Source organism: Camelus bactrianus, chromosome 18 (assembly GCF_048773025.1).
Source record: "Camelus bactrianus isolate YW-2024 breed Bactrian camel chromosome 18, ASM4877302v1, whole genome shotgun sequence".
Lineage (NCBI taxonomy): Eukaryota > Metazoa > Chordata > Mammalia > Artiodactyla > Camelidae > Camelus > Camelus bactrianus.
This window is the reverse complement of record NC_133556.1, coordinates 23705576-23725510: the sequence shown is the minus strand read 5'-3', so window position 1 is coordinate 23725510 and position 19935 is coordinate 23705576. Positions and strand designations below refer to the sequence as shown.

At 49.4% G+C, this 19935-nt stretch overlaps 1 long non-coding RNA gene across 3 annotated transcripts in view; it reads right to left on the bottom strand.

The window, feature by feature from the left end:
* LOC123618565 (uncharacterized) overlaps positions 1 to 19935 on the bottom strand; it is a 160439-nt gene that overhangs the window by 130245 nt on the left and 10259 nt on the right. For 2 of the 3 annotated variants that reach the window (XR_012500361.1, XR_012500362.1), the window contains 3 exons: positions 13661 to 13718; positions 13256 to 13357; positions 10107 to 12510 (listed from right to left, as the gene is read on the bottom strand). This is a non-coding gene — a long non-coding RNA (uncharacterized LOC123618565). The remainder of the gene's footprint in view (positions 1 to 10106; positions 12511 to 13255; positions 13358 to 13660; positions 13719 to 19935) is intronic. The other variant, XR_006727020.2, reaches the window with a different exon arrangement.

Sequence of the window (19935 nt, the reverse complement as noted above, 5' to 3'; positions counted from 1 at the left end):
TATGTGAATTCTATTTGAATTTACAATTGTTAAAAAAAAAAAAAGAATACTGGAATTTGGACACTGAAGGATCTTCAAGGCCACTGGGTCCAAGTCTGTTCCCAGAAATGAGCAAAGTGAGGCCGGGACGGGAAGAGATTTGCCCAGGGTCACCCCGGACTTTGAGTCTCCCCTTGGCTGGCTGGAAGGAGGGTCTGGGTGGGTGTGAGATATGCTTCACCTGGGCAGAGGGGTGCCAGAGGGACAAACATGGTGACTGCCTCTTGGTTGAATATCTGGCGAGCTCTATGCAGACCCCTGGCCCCGATCCCAGTCCTTTAAGTAGCCCAGGGTCCTTCACCTTTGCCAAGACGAGGGAGCAGGAGGAAAACGTGTGGACATCCCTGTGACTGTACATGGAAGGTGGGCTACGTCCCATGCATGTCAGATCATCTCCTTATTTTATGGGGAGACTCAGAGGGGTGAAGGGCTTGCCCGGCAGGACACAGGCCAGAGTGAAGCCAGGTTTGTGTGATCCCAGACCCCACAGACAGAAGGGGAGCCCTGCTCCCAGGCTGGGGGAGGGGAAGCGCTGACTCACCCTTCCCAGGAGAAAAGCCCACTCACCATGGCTGGGGTGGGAGGGGCAGGGGGATTTCTTCACTGAGCTGGCATGTCAAGGAACCAGTGATGGGACAGTGAGTCACAGGAGCCCCTGAGTCCAGGCAGAGCCCCGGGTCCCCTGTGGTCTGTGTAATAACAGATGGGGTTGGGGCCTGGGGGCCCTCCCCTCCTGTCTGATCCCCTCGGAGGCCCAAGTCAGGCCTCTCTCTGCACTCACTCTCCCCACAGTCCTGGGCCAGTCCCCAGGCTCGGATTCCCTCCTGCCCAGTGAGCCTCTTGGACTTTGGAAGCAGTGCTCTGGGTTTGGACAGCTCCTCTGGGTACTCCCCCAGCCCCCCAAGGGCCCAAAGTTACATGTCCCCCAACTCCCACCCCATTGGGATGATTCCGTGAACCCATCCTAAGATACAGATCAAGGCCACAGCAAAGGGGTGAGAAGGAGGTGTAAATTTGAAGGCCAAGTCCCCACGAGTAGGCACTTCATTTTAATTGGGTTAAGATCTTTCTGGAGGTAGAGAGAGGCCCTGGTGTGGGGGATGGGGAAGGGAGGACCTCAGGCCACAGGGTGGAGACACTGCCTAGCCCATCCCTGGGGCAGGGGGCAGGGAGAGGCCTCAGGATACACCAGAGTTGATGAAACGAAATGTCACCATCATGGGGTATTCTTGCTTAAAAAGTTGCATCAGAATCTAATTAAGCTTCTAGGTCTAACTTACAGGTTACAGGACATACAGGGGACACAGGGAACATAAAACAACCTCAGGAGGAGATAGTTAGATAATATGAACTGAAGATCAGCTATAAAATCAAAGACCTAGAGTATTCTGAAAGCCAATATCATGGGGGAAAAGAAAGATGGCAGAATGAAAACAGACTAAAAGACTGAAAAGACATAACCAAATGCAGGGTGTGAACTGGGTGTGTTAGGACCCTGGTTTTAAGAGGCAGGTAAGAAATATACTTTTGTAGATTGGGAAAATGGGGAATATCTGAATATGGACTGGATTCTGGATGATACTGAAATTTTGTTAGTTTTCTTGGAGATAATAATGTATTTGTGTCCCATGGTATGGAGTACTTTGCATCCACAAAGGCCTGGGTCCAACTTTTGGTCAAAACACACCAGCTATTATTACTACCGCTCCCTGCCAAGCCTTGTGCGAGGGCTGCTGTGTACAGGGGGTCCATTTGCCCAGGTCTGCATCCTTCTTGCTGGCTGTGTGACCTCAGACAATTTACCTAACCTCTGTGCAACTTATCCACAACACGGGGGAAAAAATAATACCAAACACACAGGATCACTTGAGGATTTAATGAAATAAAGCCTTTGAATGGCTTAACTCAGATTGGCACAAAGCAAGTTCTCAAAGACATTATAGATTTTTAGCTACAGAAAGAGCGGGTCATCTTTCTATAAGCTGCTTCAGGCCAATGATTGAGCACAGAAGCGTTACTAAAACAGGCTTCTTCCTAAATGGGAGATTTTATATATATGTATATCCCATATTTGTGTACATATATACACAGATATTCCTCGACTTGCCATGGGGCTACATCCTGATAAACCCACTGGAAATTGAAAATATCGTAAATGGAAAATGTACTTAACATACTTAACCAACCAAACATCAGAGCTGAGCCTCACCTACCTTAAGCATGCTCAGAACACTTACATTAGCCTACAGTTGGGCAAAATCATCTAACAGAGCCTATTTTATAGTAAAGGTGAATATCTCCTGTAATTTACTGAATACTGTACTGAAAGTGAAAAACAGAATGGTTGTCTGGGTGTAGCATGGTTGTAAGGGTTATTTAACCTCGTGATCGAGCGGCTGTCTCAGCCTGGCATCGCAAGACAGGATTATGCCCCATATCCCACGCCCAGGAAAAGATGAAAATTTGAAGTATGGTGTCTACTGAATGCGTATTGTTTTCACACCATTTAAAGTAAAAAAAAAACTAAGTTGAACTATCGTCAGTGGAACTGTTGTAAGTTGGGGACTGTCTGTCCACAAAGCCATATATAGACACACAGTTAATAGACACTTCACCTTGAATTTTAGAGGCCAGGCCAACAAGGTGACTCATGTGCCCCTGAGCAGCTCAGGGAGAGGCTTGTCCTTATCCATTTTGCAGATGAGGAAACTGAGGCTCAGGGCTGTGTGCCTACAACACATGGGGCTGGGGTTCCGAGTCAGGGCCCCTCCCCTTAACCCTCATCTCTCTCCTGCTAGATTTGTCCTGTGAACTCGGGGTGTGGCAGAGACACTGGGGCTGCCTGGACCCCCTGGGGGACAGGGAAGACCACCAGAGGGGGGCCTCTTCTGTCACACGCACACACCCCTTTTCGTTTTTTTTGTCAGTTTCTAACTAAAGTGAGGAAGACAGACAGGGCTGGGTACCGCCTTGGCAGTGTCTGTTCTGCAAAGGCTTCTCCAGCTCCCTACTATGTCCCAAGAACTAGGCTGGACACAGAGTGTCATGTGGATGCTGGTGCCCCAAGAGGTCACTGTCTAACATGGTCCATAAATCCCTGTATGTAGAGGGCCTTTGAAGCCAAACAAGAACAGTTTTTCATTGAAAGAAGAACATTGTAGCAGTTTTTACCTGTAGAACTAGCAAGCTACCTGGGAGGAGACTGGGTTTCAGGTGGTCATGATGGGGAGGCGGAGTCTATGAGGCACACAGTGGAAGCCAAATAAGGAGAGCCAGGGGGTGGATGAAGGTGTCTTAGAGAACAGGGGTCAGCAAACTACAGCCCCCAGGCCAACACTGGCTCACTTCCTGTTTTTATACATAGTTTTATTGGCCCTCAGCCACGCCCATTCACTTACATATTGTCTATGGCTGCTTTTCTGCTAGCCCTTGTCTCCTTCCTTCCCTCCCTTCTTCTCTCTCTCATATTAGACTCCTCATGCCAGGTAGCTACCCAGGGCATCCTTCCTCCCTCTGGTCATTACCTCCCAACTCCCATACCCACTGGATCCTTAGTGACCAGTGCAGAGGGAGACAGAGCTGTTCCTTTCAGTCCTCCCAGCTTTTTGTAGTTATTTATGTAGCAAAATCTCAATAAAACATCTTTCCCCTTAAAAAATAACAGCAGAGAAGAACTGTTGCAATAGAGACCCGATGGCCCACAAAGAAGGTGCAGGAGGTCAGGGCTTTGTCTGTTTTGTTCTCTGCCGTCTCCCCAGCACCAAGCACAGCGCCCAGCCCTGTGTAGGTGGTTATAAAGTGATGTGAAGCTGCCTGTAGTATCATCTTCTAATTCTATCAACAGGAGCTCTTTTCAAGCACTCATTCAAAGTACCCAACCCTTGACAGGACAGTGGATGACAAGGAAGGGCCCCACGGATGTGGCCCTCAGTCCCTTTTTGCTTTCCTGTCCCCTGGTGTGGCTGATCTCCTGCCCTGCCCTTGGCGGCCTGGGGCTGCCCTGCAAGCCCAGCCAGGCCTGTGAATCATCAGGGACTGACTCACTCACTGTCTAAAAATATATATTGTCTCATGTTGGCGTGTGTTGCTTTGATCACTATTTGCACTCAATCTGGTCTTTTTCTGCTCAGCTTAGAGCTCTGTGTGGACAAGGTCTGGGTTTTCACCACTTCTGGGTCCCCAGGGTCCGGTTTGTCTCCGGTCTGGAAAGGTATCTGGGAGGAAGAGCCTGGGTGTTGGGTACAAATTGTGCCCTGCTTCTCAATTGCTGTGTGACACTGAGCAAGTCACCCAACCACGCTGAGTTCTCATCTTCCTCACCTGTTGCCAGCATGAAATGGGAAAAAAGAGACTCTGCCAATACACTAGGCTTCTTCCCTACCTGAGCATGGGGCTGGGGGTGGGGGGAGCGGGGAGGTGATCTGCCCACTGACCCCCCGCTGGGCTTTTCTCTGCCAATGAAATCATCTGACATCATCTCAACATCCAAGAAAATCAGGAACCGGAGCCGAAGCCGAGTCCTGGCCTCTGTGCCAAGTGCTGGGGAAGCTCCGGTTACAGAAAACAAGTGGAAACCACAGGCCTTGGGCTGAACATGGAACTAATTTGGGAGGCAGTGAGGAACAGTGGAACATAACCCGGAGCCTGGAGGCTGATCTCCCCCAGGCCGGCGGCTCTCCAGGTGGGGTGACTGGGGCCCCGTGGAATTCTCTACCTCCTACTTCTTTCTGCAGAGGCTAGGGGAGGGCAGGACAGGAACCCGCCTCAGGATGGCTGGGTGGAAATTCAGAACATGGGCCTTGAGGGTGGAGCAACTTCAATCGGCTTCTGCTTCCTTCCTCCATGCTGTGTGACCTGGGGCCTGGGGCCTCACCTCTCTGAGCCTCAGCTGCCACATTTATGAAGTATGGCAACAAGGGCCACCTCCCTCATAGGGTTGCTCCATCAAAGGTTTAGCGCAATGCCCAGCACAAAAGCAGCCCTCAGTAAGTAAGAAATGGGGAACAGGACACAGTGGGGGATGGGGCATGGGAGCAAAGACTGGTACGGTCCTCCTCATTCCTGTAGTCACTCCACAAATACTTCTTGAGCATCTTTTCTGTGCCAGACAGGGATACAGTAGGGAATGAGATAGACCTAGCCCCGTCTCCAACAGAAAATGAACAAATAATGAATATATAATGTAATAATCCTATGAAGAAAAAAGAACAGGGTGCTTGGATGGAGAGGAACGGCGGGGGTGGGGGTCAGGGGAAGACTCTGACAAGTCAGCATCTGCACAGATGCCTGAAGTCTGAACTGGAGACAGGGAAAGGAAGGATTGGGGGGGGGGGGGTTCCAGGCAGAGGGAAGAGCACTGCAGAGGCCCTAAGGCAGGAGAGAACCAAGGGGGTAGGGTTGGGGAATCAGAGGTTCTCCAGGATTGGGCCATGGTCAGGATTTTAGATTTTATTCCAACTGTCCTGGGGAGCGGAGCTGGGGCCTAACACCATCGTGAGCTCTTCCTCCCTCTCAGACGAGGCTCTCTCTCTGGGGCATAGGGCTAGTCCAGATCCCCCCATACACAGAGGCAGGACGTCCTCAGACCAAATGTAGGAACTGCCAAGCTTCCCCTAAAGCGCAGGGAGATGGCCACAAACCACTTCAGGACCTTGGGTGGCCAAGAATCGGCTGGGGTGGGAGGGGTCAGCTCAAGACGGTATACTCGAGGAAACTTAGGGACTCCCTGGTCCCTCCTCCAGAGGACAAAATTGTAGGATAAAGCAAAGAGTAACTACTATTATTAGGAGCCTAGATTTTCAGTGAAAGAGAAAATAAATACAAATACAATATGAAAGTAGTTAAGATGGACAGGTATTTGTACACTCACATTCATAGAAGCATTACTCACAACAGCCAAAAGGTAGAAACGACCCAAATCTCCACAAATGCATCAATGGATAAACAAAATGTGGTATAAATACACAATGGAATATTATTCTGCCTTGAAAAGGAAATTCTGACACCTGCTACAACATGGATGAACCTTGAAAGCCTGATGTTAATTGAGGGGAGAAGAGACCTTTCCAGGGTCGCATGATCAGTTAGTCTCACCCTTACATCCATCTGTCTAAAAATGATTTGCTGAGCACCTATGATGTGCCCCGCCCCAGGATAAGCATGAGGGGTAGGGGGGTAAATAGTTGGACAGGGTCCTTGTCCTAAAGTTGCCCACACTCCCGAGACAGGGACACTTTAACTGACACCTGCAGCCAAGCCCACAGCTGCCTGCTCCCCAAATCCTCCCAGTTCAGTTCCGGTTTCACCACCTGCTCCCCTCTACAGCCCTGCTGATTTTAGGGGTTTGTGTTTGGGAGCAAAGAGTTCACATCTTCCCTCTTCCCAGATGTACAGACACTGCCCAGTCCTCCGGCCTCATCTGCAGGATCCTGTCTCAGAGGGGGTGGTGGAGTCGGGAAACGATGCCTCCTGGACAGAAGGACAGATGGAAAGACAGATGCAAAGAAGCAAGCCTCTCACATTCACCCCACCTCCCTCCACTTCTCTACTGGGGGTGTCACCCAGGAGTCCCCTCCAGCAGGAGCCTGACCCACCCCCTGCTCTCTGGACACAGTGCAGCTCCTGTCTCTCTCTCTCCAACAGCTAAGCAGCTGTTTGCCCACCTGACCCCCCAGGTGAGGTCAACTTTGCTCTTGGAAGGAGGTCCCAGAGGGAGGGGCAGTTAAGGCACAAGTGGAGATGTGGGGGAGGCACCAGAACGGATGCTGCGCAGGTGGCAAGAAGCCAGGCTGCCTGTCTCCCGAAAGCCCCACGAGCCGAGCAGTGACAGGTGGGGGTAGGTGGCTTGGAGCCCCGTTCCCTGACATCTGTCTCAGCTTCCAGGCCCTGACCCGGCAGGTGTGCCCAGGTATGGGGTGAGCTGGCCCTGGGTGTAAAACGTCTCTGCTAGAGGATTCCAGCGTGGGCGGCACACACCTGGGCCATCTCCTCCTCCTCCCCATCCCCCAGCAAAGCAGGAGTTCCCTGGCTCCCACTCAATGCCACTGTCTGCCCCTCAGCCCCATGGTCCAAGTTCAGGGGCAACAGGTAGTCACAGGGGTGACCAGTATTTCTGGGACTCAGGGATTTCCTGGGACATAGGAATTTCAGCGCTAAAACCAGGTCCGTCCTGGGTGACTCAGCACCTTTGGTTACCCTAGCAGTTGCCCACTCAGTGAGAGTTAGGGTATCCAGAAGTTTCCTGACTCCCAGAGTATCTCACCTCCCTTATTACTCTGCCACAGGCACCTGGAATTCCACTATTATAGAGGAAGTTTTCCTAAAGACACTCAACCGTGTTGGCAATCAGAAACGGCAAATTGAAATAATGAGAAACTATTGTTTTTACTCCTAAGATTGGCTCAAACGAAAATATTCGTAAATAAAAATGTTCATGAATGACAAGTCTGGCCTCAGTGTTGGGACATAACCATTCCAGTGCCAAACAGAGCAGACCTTCAGGAGGGCAGGTGACGTGTGCACCGCTGGGCCCCAGCAACCCTGCCGCTGGGGGTTTCCCTGGAGGAACATTTACACAAGGAGCCATGGGGGAAGGGTGCCTGCTGGGAGGGAGACCCCGACACAGGCTATGACACAGAGGAACCTTGAAAACATGATGCGAAGTAAAAGCAACCCAACACATGGGAAACGCCTCGTGACTCCATTTATATGAAATACAGAATAAGGAAATCCACAGAGACAGAAAGCAGGTTAGTGGTTGCCAGGGGCTGCGGGCAGAGGGGAGTGGGGAGCTTAATAGATACAGGGGGATTTTTTTGTGGGGAAGGTGAATAATACAAATGTTTGGGAACTAGATAGAGGAGGCTGAATCATTTACCTTCAAATAGTTCATTTTGTTCTGTGAATTTCAAAAAAGTGCCTTGTTAATAATCCTGAGACCCAGAAGCCACCTACCTGAATGTCACCTGAGCCTCTGGTACAGCGGCTGAGCTGATGGAGGTGGGGAGGGAAAGCGGGAAGCGATTCAATACTCTGCCTGGAACAGCTTAGTGGATAGATGACCGAGCCAGCACTCAACCAACAACAACAACGGCGCAAATAATAATAGTCATAGCAACTGTAGTGATCTCCTAGCACTGCTGTGACAGTGACCACACACTTGGTGCCTTAAAATAAAACAAATGTGTTCTCTCACAGCTGTGGAGGTCAGAAGCCTAAAATCGAGCTGTCCGCAGAGCTGCACGCCTCTTGGAACCCATTCCCAGGACATAATCAAAGAGGAAATCTCCCTCAAACCTTTGCACGAAAAGTTTACAAGAAGAAGGATATCATGTCTAGCAGTTCCTTAAAATCCTCAAGAAAAGAAATGGTGATAGGGACGAAAGAAGAAACAAAACAGGCCACGTGCCACGAGGCTGCAGCTGGGCGGGTTGGATTCTGCTGTGTCCTTCTTCCTATTTTGTATGTGGTGAAAATTCTCCTAATAAAAAGTAACACAGTGCACCCAGCGTAGGGTGAGCTGATGGACGCAGAGAGGAATGGATAGACACGTGATAAATCAGGTTTAGTAAAACATTAACAGACCAATGTTGTTGCACGTTTGAAAATGTTCATAGTAAAGAGTTACGGGGAATGGGGCAAAACCAAAACCAAAACCAAAAAGAGAGAGAGAAACACAGAGCCTTCAATAGTCCCCATTTCCTACAAAGCCTCCCAGGGCTTAGCCAGCATCCACCCACCACCTGCCTCAGACTCTAACCTCTCTGAGCCTCGGGTCCCCGGCGTGTCAGCCACTGAGAGCCCCCTCACTGGGGAGTGGAGAGCCCAGGATGAGAAGACCAGGGCTCAGCACCCATCAGCACCCCACAGGCACTCAGGAAATGCTGCCTCCTGTCCTCAGAGGTTCCGGGCCACTTCAGTGACTCCCAGATTCTGGTGGGACATCTGGTCAGCAAAGGGTCCACTATGAGCCCTGCCTGCTTGTTTGTGCCTCTCAGCCTCTTTGGTCATTCTTCCCCAGGTCCAGCACATGTTCTCTGTGTGCTGGGCCCTGTGCTGGGTGCCAGGAGCCCACACATTGAATCTAACAGGTCCTTGCTTTTAAGGAACCACCCCCTGAGATGGATAGTTCCAATCCAGTGGAATAAACACTCCAAGGGAAATGAGCCCAGGACCCAGAGCAGCAAAGCCTGAGAAAGCCAGGCTGGTTAAAAAGCTACAGTGCATGGACAGGCCAGGCCCGTGGATGCTGGCTCCCCACTAGGCCCAGAGGAGACAGAGCCTCAGCACTGGGCAGGCCCTGGAGCCCTTTCTGGGCTCAGCAGCCCTTTTCCCTCCTCAGGGAGGAACCAGCGTGACCCCCCACCCCAGGCTTCTTAAGGGCAGAAGCCTGCTGGCCGGTCTGCAGCTGCAACTTCGAAAAGCAAAGAGGTGGAGATATTTTCTCAGAGGAAGAGGAAGGGCAAGAGAGGGAGTACAAATTATCTCCCCCCAGGAGCCGGGCTGGGCCGAGGTCCAGGGCCCGGAATCAGGACACCTTGGAGGGCCCCCCAGTTTAGAGATCCGATTCCACACCCCTCAATTTGGCCACCAACACGCCTGTGTTCTTCTTAGCGCAGCCAGGACCCAGAGTTACACCCGGGGGCTCCATTCAGCATCTCGGGAGGGAGGCGCCACCATGATCCCCACTGGGGAGGTGGGGAAACCTTAAATAACACGAAGTCACCCAGTCTCTGGCCACCGCCTCTCTACTCAAACAAGGTCACTGATTATGGCCACCCACACTGTGAGCCACCAGCCACATACATTATCTCATCCAAGCCCCGCCATGCCCTGAGGAAGGGAAAACATTCTCTCCATTCTACAGAGCAGGAAACTGGATTCAGAGAGATTCAATACTCTGCCTGGAGCATTTTAGTGGGTGGATGACCACGCCAGCACTCAACCACCACCAACAATGAAGACGGTGCAAATAATAATAGTCATAGCAACTGCAGTGTTCTCCTAGCACTGCTGTAACAGTGACCACACACTTAGCGCCTTAAAATAAAACAAACGAGTTCTCTTACCGTTCTGGAGGTCAGAAGTCTAAAACCGAGGTGTCCGCAGAGCCCCATGCCTCCTGGAGGCTTCCAGGGAGCATCCATTTCCGGGCCTTTTCCAGCTTCCAGCCACAGACTTAGCCCCTTCCTCCCTCTTCAAAGTGCGTTAGGTCCGCCGTCCTCGGCTTCCACCATCACATCTTTTTCTTCTCTGATTCCCCTGCCTTCTCTTAGAAGGACCCTTGTGATCACATCATTGGGCCCACCTGGATAACCTCGAGGTCTGTCAAGATGCCTAATCACACCTGCAATGCGCCTTGAACCGTGTAAATCGACATGGTCACAGGTTCTGGGAATTAAGACCGTGAACTTCTTTGGGGGACCATTAGTCAGCCTACCGCAGCAGGTAAGACCTACTGAGGTCTTGCTAAGGGCCAGCCCTGTGCTTGGCATTTTACAGGCATCATTTCAGGGCAGCACGCCTCACACTTTAATGGGCACACAGGTCCCCAAGGGATCTTGTTAAACTGCAGCTTCAGGCTCATGAGATCTGGATTTCTAACAGGCATCCAGGCCGTGCCGATGCCACGGTCCAGAGATCACCTTGTGAACAGTGAGGCCCGAGAAGAAGAAGCAACAAATTTTTTTCTGTAAAGGACCTGATAGTAACCATTTTCAGCTCTGCAGACCCTGCGGGCTCTGCTGTGACAGCTAGAGCCCCTAAATAGCCACAGGTAATACAAGAACCAGCAGGCATGGCTATAGGACAATAAAGCTTCTGTTATGGACACCGAAATTTGAGTTCCATATAGTTTTCACATGTCATGAAGTGTGATTCTTCCTTGATTATTTTCAACCATTTAAAAATGCAAAAAACCAGCGGGGTGTAGCTCAGTGGTAGAGCATGTACTTAGCATGCATGAGGTGCTGGGTTCCATCCCCAGTACCTCCATCAATATCTATATATCTACATGCAAAACCCATTCTTAGTCTATGCAAAAACAGACGCCTGACCAGATCTGACCCTTGGGTGGTAGTTTGCAAATCCCTGATCTGGAATCTCAGTTTCAGGAGAGCATGTGTTTCTGCCTTCTTTTGTTCACCATAATGCCTCCTGCCTTTGGAACAGTGTCTAGCACCGAGTAGCTGCTCAAAAAATATCTGTTGAAAAACAGACATGTAGACACAAAGAACAAAATAGTGGCTACCAGAGGAGAAGAGGTGAGGGGTGGGGCACGAAATGGGTAAAGGGATTCAGCTGTACAGTGACCTACAGAAACTGAATTGCTGGTGTCAGCACACCGTAACGTACAGAAAGTAGAAAGATAATGTCATACACGTGAAACATACAATGTTATAAACCAATGTTTTCTCAAAAAATAAATCTACCAATAAATAAGTAAAAGTAGGTCTTCTATAAAAAAAAACTTTTTTAAGGTAAAAATCCGAACTCCGAAAAGTAAAAATAAAATAAAATAATAACAATAAAAAGAATTTGTTGAACGAGAGAGTAAACCATCTCATTCGATTCCCACAGCTACTTTCCCAAGCAGGTACCATTATGAACCCTGTTTACAGAGGTGGAGCAGATGAAAGTCATCTGTCTGAATTTATTGATGGAAAAAAAGGCACAGAGGTGGCAGGTCCCAGGCCATGCAGCTGGCCTCCTGGAGGAGCCAAAACCCCTCTAACCCCACCTGTGTCCTTCCCAGGGACCCGTCCCCCACAGCCAGGGTCACAGAACGCCCACCTCCCCAGCTGCTGCAGGGCAAGTTCTTCTCCCCAAAATAGCAGGTCTGGGGCCCTGCTCACCGCCACCCCTTCAGCCAGTTCTTGCCAAGCTCTCACAGAGCAATGAAGGGCAGTGAAACTCTCCCCCTTGGTGGTTGGGAACAGCAAACACCCGGCGCTTCCGGCCTGGGCAACCAGACTCGAGCTCCACTAGGTCAGAGGATGCTGGCGGAGGCTCCAGGCAGGTCAGTGCCTGGCAAACAGCTTCCCTTCAGGGGCCAGTCTGGTAACACAAACATTTGAAACAGGAACGGGTGGGGTTGAAACCATAGGTGCCGAATTTGCTGCTACTGCCACAAGCAAGGACACCTGTCTGGTTTGGCGGCTTTCTAAAGCCCTCTGTGGCCAAGACAACACATCAGAGACCAGCATGGCCTGAAGCAACTGGAGGGTGTCTCCCTCCAGATTTTACAGAGAGCACTCCCACCCCAGGACCTTTGCCCATGCTGCTCCCTCAGCCTGAAATGCTTTCCTGCCCCATTAATTAACTCCTTCTGGGACTCCGAGTCCCTGACACCGGCACCTCCCTTGTCACACTAGTAATTCCACATTTGCTTGTGCAATGAGTTGATGGATGTCTGTCTGCTCTTGTATTCACTTCCCTCGGGCTGCTGGAACCACTGACCACAGTCTTGGTGACCTAAAACAACAGAAATGTATTCTCTGACATTCTGGAGGCCAGAAGTCCAAGATCAAGGTGTGGGCGGGGCTGCTTCCTCCTGGAGGCCCTAGGGGGCAGTCCACGCCCTGCTGCCCTCCCTGCTCTGCTGGTTGCCGCCCACCCTTGGCTTGTAGACTCATCACGCTGATTTCTGCCTGTCTTCACATGGCTTTTCCCTCTGTTTCTCCTCTGTGTCTGAGTCTTTCAAATCTCCCTTCTCCTTTCTCTTATAAGGACACTAGTCACTGAATTTTGCACCCACTTTAAATCCAGAATGTCCCCAAGATCTTTAACTTCATTACGTCTGCAAAGACCCAATTCCCCCAGAAGGTCACATTCACGGCTGCCTGGGCCCTGAGTGTGTCTTTTTGGGGGGCCACCATTCAACCCACTACAATCCTTCCTAGATTTGTGAACTCTGTGAGGACAGAGACAACGTCAACATTTTTCACCAGGATGTCCCTGGTACCTGGCCCACGGCCTCACACATCTCTGATGCTCAGAAGAAGATTTCAAAGGCAGGATTGGCTCCGTCCTTAGTGGAAATCAGTGAGAAATGAAATCGCAGGGTGCCTTGTTCAAAAATTAAGAATCCCGAGATGGTGACAGTAGAGCATTCAACCCAGCACAGGGTCCTTCTGAGCAGGGGGACCCTGACCACACAGGTTGTCCATCATGAAGCCGGCCCTGGTCGATGGAGTGATGAATGTTGAAAACTACCTACCCTGCCAGTCACCCTCAAGAGTGACTGATGAAACCGTCTCCAGCACAAGCCCCAGGCGCCAAACCCGAAGTTCTTTCCATTTTGCAGACGGGAAATCTAGGCCTGAGAAATCAAGGATTTGTGAAGTCAGATGAAGCCTGGACCCAGGTCTCCTGACCCCCTGGCTGTTCCCTCCCACGAGGCCTTCCCGCTAACTCTTTGGTGGGAGTGCCCCACGCTCAACCCTCTCAACGCCACCCAGAGCTGGTCCCCTCGCCAGCTTGGGGACACTTCAAAACATGTGCAGTGGGGACATTGAAGGAGCAAAGGAAAAAAGATTGTAAGAACTTGGCTTACAATTTTAATGAATCACAAGCTTGGCCTGAGCATCTATGTCAATCAGAGCAACATCTGAGGGACGCTTACCCTGGAGCTGGCTGGGATCACTTGCAACAGCCTATCCATCTTTCATCTTCACGTCATCCTATGAGGAAAGAGCTGCCTGAGCCCCATTTTACAGGTGGGTGGCTCAAGTTCAGGGTAAAGTGCCGCCTGAGGTCACTGCTGATTGCACCCAGCAACCTCTGACTCTGGGACCCAAGGTCTGCACCTCTCTGCTCATAACCTCTCGACAAGAATGCCGACACCTGCGCCACAGCCCCACACAGCTCTGCGAGGAGGGTGCTATGATTACCCCCATCTTTTAGACAAGGAAACCGAGGCACAGAGCAGTGACTTGCCCAAGGCCACGCAGATAGCAACAACCCATTTGAATTAAAACTCAAGCAATGAGTTTCCCAAGTCCTTGCTGCTAACTTCTCAGTGATGCCACTCGGGAGTCTCGGGGGGGACCCTGAGCAGGAACTGGGCACAGGAGATGTTAAAGGGAGATGCTGCTCCTGTAGGCAGGAGACTCTGATCTGGAAGGTCCAGGGGTCAGCTTTTCCCACCAGTGCCCCCAGCAAAGCAAGTCCAGTGCAGTGGAGAGACCACAGCATGGGAAGCAGCAGAACCTACCGTCTCCACGCCTGGGGCTCCCCTCTCCCCGAGCCCCCGCTTGTAAAGTGGGGACAGCTGTAGCACCTGCCCCCCACAGGGCTCTTAGGAAGGCTGAAGAGTTCATAAAGCACCAGGCACAAATCGGCACATGACAATGACTTAAAAACATGCCTACGGGTGAACAGGGCACACAAAGTGTCTGAGCCTGTCCCTCAGTTCCCAAGGAGCTAAAACCAACCCTAGTCCTAGCAAGGGGGTCCAGCCTTCCCGGATTGCCCAGAACCAAGGGGTTCCCCGGATGCGGGACTTTCAGTGTTAAAACCAGACAGTCCTGGGCACTCGGGGATGAACTGGTCACCCTAGCCCTAGCTGCCCAAGGCCACTGGCTCAGCAGAGCCTGCTCTGGGCTTGTGATCTGGAGAGAAGAGGAGTGAGGATGAGGCTGGCCACTGCTGTTCCAAGGGAGACGGGAGGCTGGACTTCGGGGCTGGGGAGGGGCCTTTCCTTTGAAACGTGCCAAGCTACAGACATAATGTGGCCTTTTCTGCTAAAATCTTTCATCAGCCAAGAATTTCTTGTCCTCCTGGAAGGGAGCCAACGTCCCATTCGAAGTCCTTGGGGAAGGACAAGAACCGTATAGGCCCGGGGTTAGATGCCCACTGCTGTAACAGAGTATCACAAACTGGGCGGCTTCTAACAACAGAAGTGTCTTCTATCACAACCCTGGAGGCTAGACATCCAAAATCAAGGTGTCGGCAGGGCCATGCTCCCTGAGGCTCCAGGAGAGAAGCCTTTCTGGCCTCTTCCCAGCTTCTGGTGCTCCTGGCCTCCCTTGGCATTCCTTGGCTTGTGCCAACATCACTCCAGTCTCCGCCTCCTTCATCACACCACCTTCCCCCAACCCCCACCAGATGTATCTGTGTCCAAATTTCCCTTTTCATATAAAGACACCAGTCATTGGATTTCGAGCCCACACTAACCCTATATGATCTCGCTTTAACATCTTTTATACTTTTACATCTGCAAAGACCCTATTTCCAAATAAGGTCATCTTTATAGGTTCTGAGTGGACATGAGTTTGGGGGGCACACTATTCAACCCAGTATAGGAGACCTATCTGCACCATGCCTGGAAGCTGGGGCAGGGGCTGGGCCCCAAGTGCTGAAACACCCTCACCCACTCCCCACCAGTCTACTGCCTCGGCCTATGCTCAGGTGAAGGGGGGAGGGGGAGGAGGACCAATTGGTTAAGGACACCAGTGGCCAGGCCAAGCTGATGGTGAAGGAGGCTACAATGGCACTTGATGTTGTGGTCTGCCTAGCCTCCCTTCCTCCTCTTCCTGGCAACAGAGCCTGGATTTTCCTTTGATTTGCCATCACGCATCTCAGCTCACAAGATTTGGGTAGAGATGAAGATATTCCTAGCTCAGGGGATGGCCATGGGTCCCAGGCCTGGCCAATAAGTGCAGCGCATCCCACTAGACACCGCAACTGGCTCAGGACAGGACAGGCAACCCAACAGGCCTCACCAACGAGACTCAACCTGGACTTCTCACCCTTGGGAAGCTGAGAACTTGGGCAGCCATTTGCCACTAAAAGGAGAGGACATTCGCTTGAAGGAAACCACTACAGAGAAAACTAGATTCAAGAGACACTGAAGGGGATTCCTGGTACCACGTTTGCATACCTAGATCCAGCCATTCCTGAAGTCATGCCTCTGCCTGCACTTTTCAATAACATAGGCCAATCAGTACCCTTTTACTGAAGCCAGTTTGAATTGGTTTTCCATCAGGGACAAGGGAAAGAGAACTGACACGTGGTATGGAAGCACATTGGACCTCGGTACCAAAATGGAAACCGAGGTCCAGCACGGCTGGGCAACTTTCCCAAGGTCATGACTTTGTAACAGGCACTGTCCTAGGCAAAACTTGGTTCCTGCTTCATGGGACAGAAGGAACAATTACAGGGGCAAGGAGCAAGGCCAGTTTCAGTATTTCAGTCCCAAGCACACCCAGGAAGTTGAGCCCCAAGACAGGAAACTCAAGGATGCAGGAGGCAAGGGTTTGGGGTGAGGGGACATAGAAGTGGATCTGCTGAAGGGAAGTTTGGGCAAGGGACCCCTGAGAAGAGATGGGGGTGAGGACTCTCAATACTAGAAACACAGCTCTTTCTGGAGACTGGGAGAAGCCCTGGCCCCCAAACTTGGCTCATGAGCATTGGTCCTGCCAACTTAGGGCTCCCGACACTTGGAGTCAGAGCACAGAGCAGTCCCAGTGTGGACTCAGGACCAGAGGGCCTTTCCCACATGTTCTGACCCCACATCCCTCTAAGACTTTCTCCCAGATCTGAGGAGTGAGGGCGGGAAGCCCCAGGATTGAATAGCTAGTAGCTTACAACATGTTCCATATGATTTAGAGGAATAAAGAATTGTGACATTTTGTCTACACTACCCAAAGTCATCTCCAGAGTCATTGCAATCTCTATGACAATTCCAGCGGCATTTTTCACAGAAAAAGAAAAAAAAAATACTAAAATGTGTATGGCACAAAAGACCCCAAAACAGCCAAAGCAGTTCTGAGAAAGAAGAACAAAGCTGGAAGCATAATACTTCCTGATTTCAAACTATACTACAAAGCTAGGGTATCAAAACAATATGGTGCTGCCAAGAAACCCCAGAAATCAAGAGCCCAGAAATAAACCCTCCCACATATTTGATGAGCATACTCAATGGGGAAAGGACAATCTCTTCAACAAATGGGGTTGGGAAAACTGGTTAACAACATGACCACATGCAAGAGAATGAAATTGGATCCCTATGTTACTCACAAAACTTAACCCCAAATGGATTCAAGACAAACGTAAGCACTAAAACCATAAAACTCCTAGAGGAAAAAACAGGGAAAAACTTCTTGATGTTTTTGGCAATGGCTTTTGGAAATGATATCAAATGTACAAGCAAGAAAAGCAAAAATTAATAAGTGGGATGACATCAAACTAAAAAGCTTCTGCACAGCAAAAGAGAGAAACAGAATGAAAAGACAATCTATGAAATCAGAAAAAATATTTGCAAATGATAGGTCTGATAGGGAGGTTAACATCTGAAATATCTAAAAACTCTTATAACTCATTTATACTATGGAATACTACTCAGCCATAAAGAAGACTAAAATAATGCCATATGCAGCAACATACATGGACCTGAAGATTGTCATTCCAAGTGAAGTAAGCCAGAAAGAGACAGAAAAATATCATATGATATCATATGTGGAATCTTAAAAAAGAAGAAAAAAAGGACACTATGAACTCATCTACACTATGAACTCATCTACAAAACAGACTCATAGACACAGTAAACAATCTTATGGTTACTGGGGAAAGGGGGTGGGAAGGGATAAATTTGAGAGTCTGAGATTTACAAATGTTAGCCACTTTATATAAAAACAGATTTTAAAAAATAATAAAATGGCATTGTATCCTTACGGGGGGAAAAAAACTCATACAACTCAATAGTTAAAAACAAAACAAAACAACCAACAACGGCAAAAAACAGTTTGATTTAAAAATGGGTGGAAGAACTGAATGGATATTTTTCCAAAGAAGATATACAGATGGCACAGGGACATGAAAAGGTGCTCAACATCACTAATCCTCAGGGAAATGCAAATCAAAATCACAGTGAGCTATCACCTCGCACCTGTTAGAATAGCTGTCATCAAAAAGACAAGAGATAACAAGTGTTGTTGAGGATGTGAAGAAAAGAGAATCTTCGTGTACTGTTGGTGGGAATGTACAGCCAAATGGCAAACCATATGGAGGTTCCTCAAAAAATTAAAAATAGGACTACCATACGATCCAGCAATCTCACTTCCAGGTATATATTCAGAAGACGTGAAAATAGTATCTGCTTTGCCATGTTCACTGCAGCATTAGTCGTAATTGCCAACGTAATGGGAACAGCCAAAGCATCCATCAACAGTGACTGGATGAAGAAGACTCGGTGTACATATACACTATGGAATATTATTCTGCCAGGAGAAAGAAGGAAATCCTGCCATCTGCAACAACACAGATGAAACCTGAGGGTATTAAGCTACGTGAAATAAGTCAGACAGAGAAAGACAAATGCTTCTTGATCTCACTTATATGTGGATTCTAAAAAAAGCCAGACTTGTTGAAACAGAGAGCAGAATGGTGGTGACCAGTGGCTGGGAGGTGGGGAAAATGAGATGTTGGTCAAAGGTTATGCTTCCAGTTATAAGATGAACAGTTCTAGGGATCTGACGTACAGCCTGGTGATTATACTTCATAATACTATATATATACTTGAAAGTTGCTAAGAGAGGAAATCTTACACGTTCTCATGGCAAAAAAGAAATCGGTAATTATGTAATGAGATGCAGGTGTTAGCTAACAGGATGGTGGTAATCATTTTGCAATATGTGTGTCAAATCAACACATTGTACACTATGTGTGTCAAATCAACACGTTGTACACTTACACAATGTTATATGTCAATGTATAAATATGAATCAAACTTACACAATGTTATATGTCAATTATAACTCAATAAAACTGGAAGATTTTTTAAATAAAAACACGTTTAAGGATTGTGACATTTTCAAAAATCAGGTTTGTGAAGTAAAAGTCATTTGTCTAACTAATACTAGGGGAGCCTCCTAGAAAGGCCGGCTGGCTCCTCCCCGCCCAGCCTCTGGCCCCTCCCGGCTGCCTGTTCTCAGCCAGGAGTCAGCTCTTAAACACACGCTAAGCACTTAGAACAATCTCAGCTCACAGCACGGCTGCCTGAGTGCCCACCCTTATTATCGCTGTTATGATTCCGTCTAGCGCTATACAAGCATCAGGTGAGAAGTCCTTGTTTGCTAAAACACCAGCATGTCCTGCTGGAACCAAAAATCTCACAGAGTGCTGAGCATATGACAAAAAAAAAAAAAAAAAGAAAATTCAACAAGTTTTCCTCTACATGTGTAAGGAGGAAAACGTAAAGATGTATTGGTGAGTCCTCAGGTATGGCACTAAACTCTCTCCTTGGGCCACTGACTTAGTGACCAAGCAGCCTGCTCTTGTAATTACTCCTTTCCTGAGTGTCATTGCTTTTAGTAACCATGTGCAGTGGCTACCCACTTCCTCCTGCAGTCCGCAAGCTGTGCCTTCCCTTAGAAAGCTCTTCAGGGTCCAGGTTTTCCCTCCAGCTTCATGGGGCGAATCCTGTGACCCACCCCATGAGCCAGGGTGAGCCTACCATGTTCTCCTCAATCTGGATTGCCCTGTCCAGCCCAAGGTAGCCATCCATCCAGGCGCCAGCTACCCTGCAGTTGAGGCTGACTCGTATTCTGAAGACATAAGAAAGGACAATATTCATGGTTGCCTGCAAACACAGGATCGCCAGTGGGACTGAGAGACAGGAAAACACAGAGCGATGTGCCGAGAGTATATCCCCTCCCATGAATCCTGGCATGAGCTGGCTCCCCACAGTGACACGCTTTGACCAGTGACCTCTGTGCATGCAGTTTTAGCTCGGGGGTTCCAAGGCCACCCACTAAGGTCTGAAGAGGTGAGTGCCAGGGAGTTGCCACCAGCTAAATACTGATGCCAGGGGTCACAAAAACCCAAATGGTAACGTTTCCTGTGGGTGACACTAACTGACAGAGGCCCATTGTGAGCAAACAGCCAACTCACTTATCT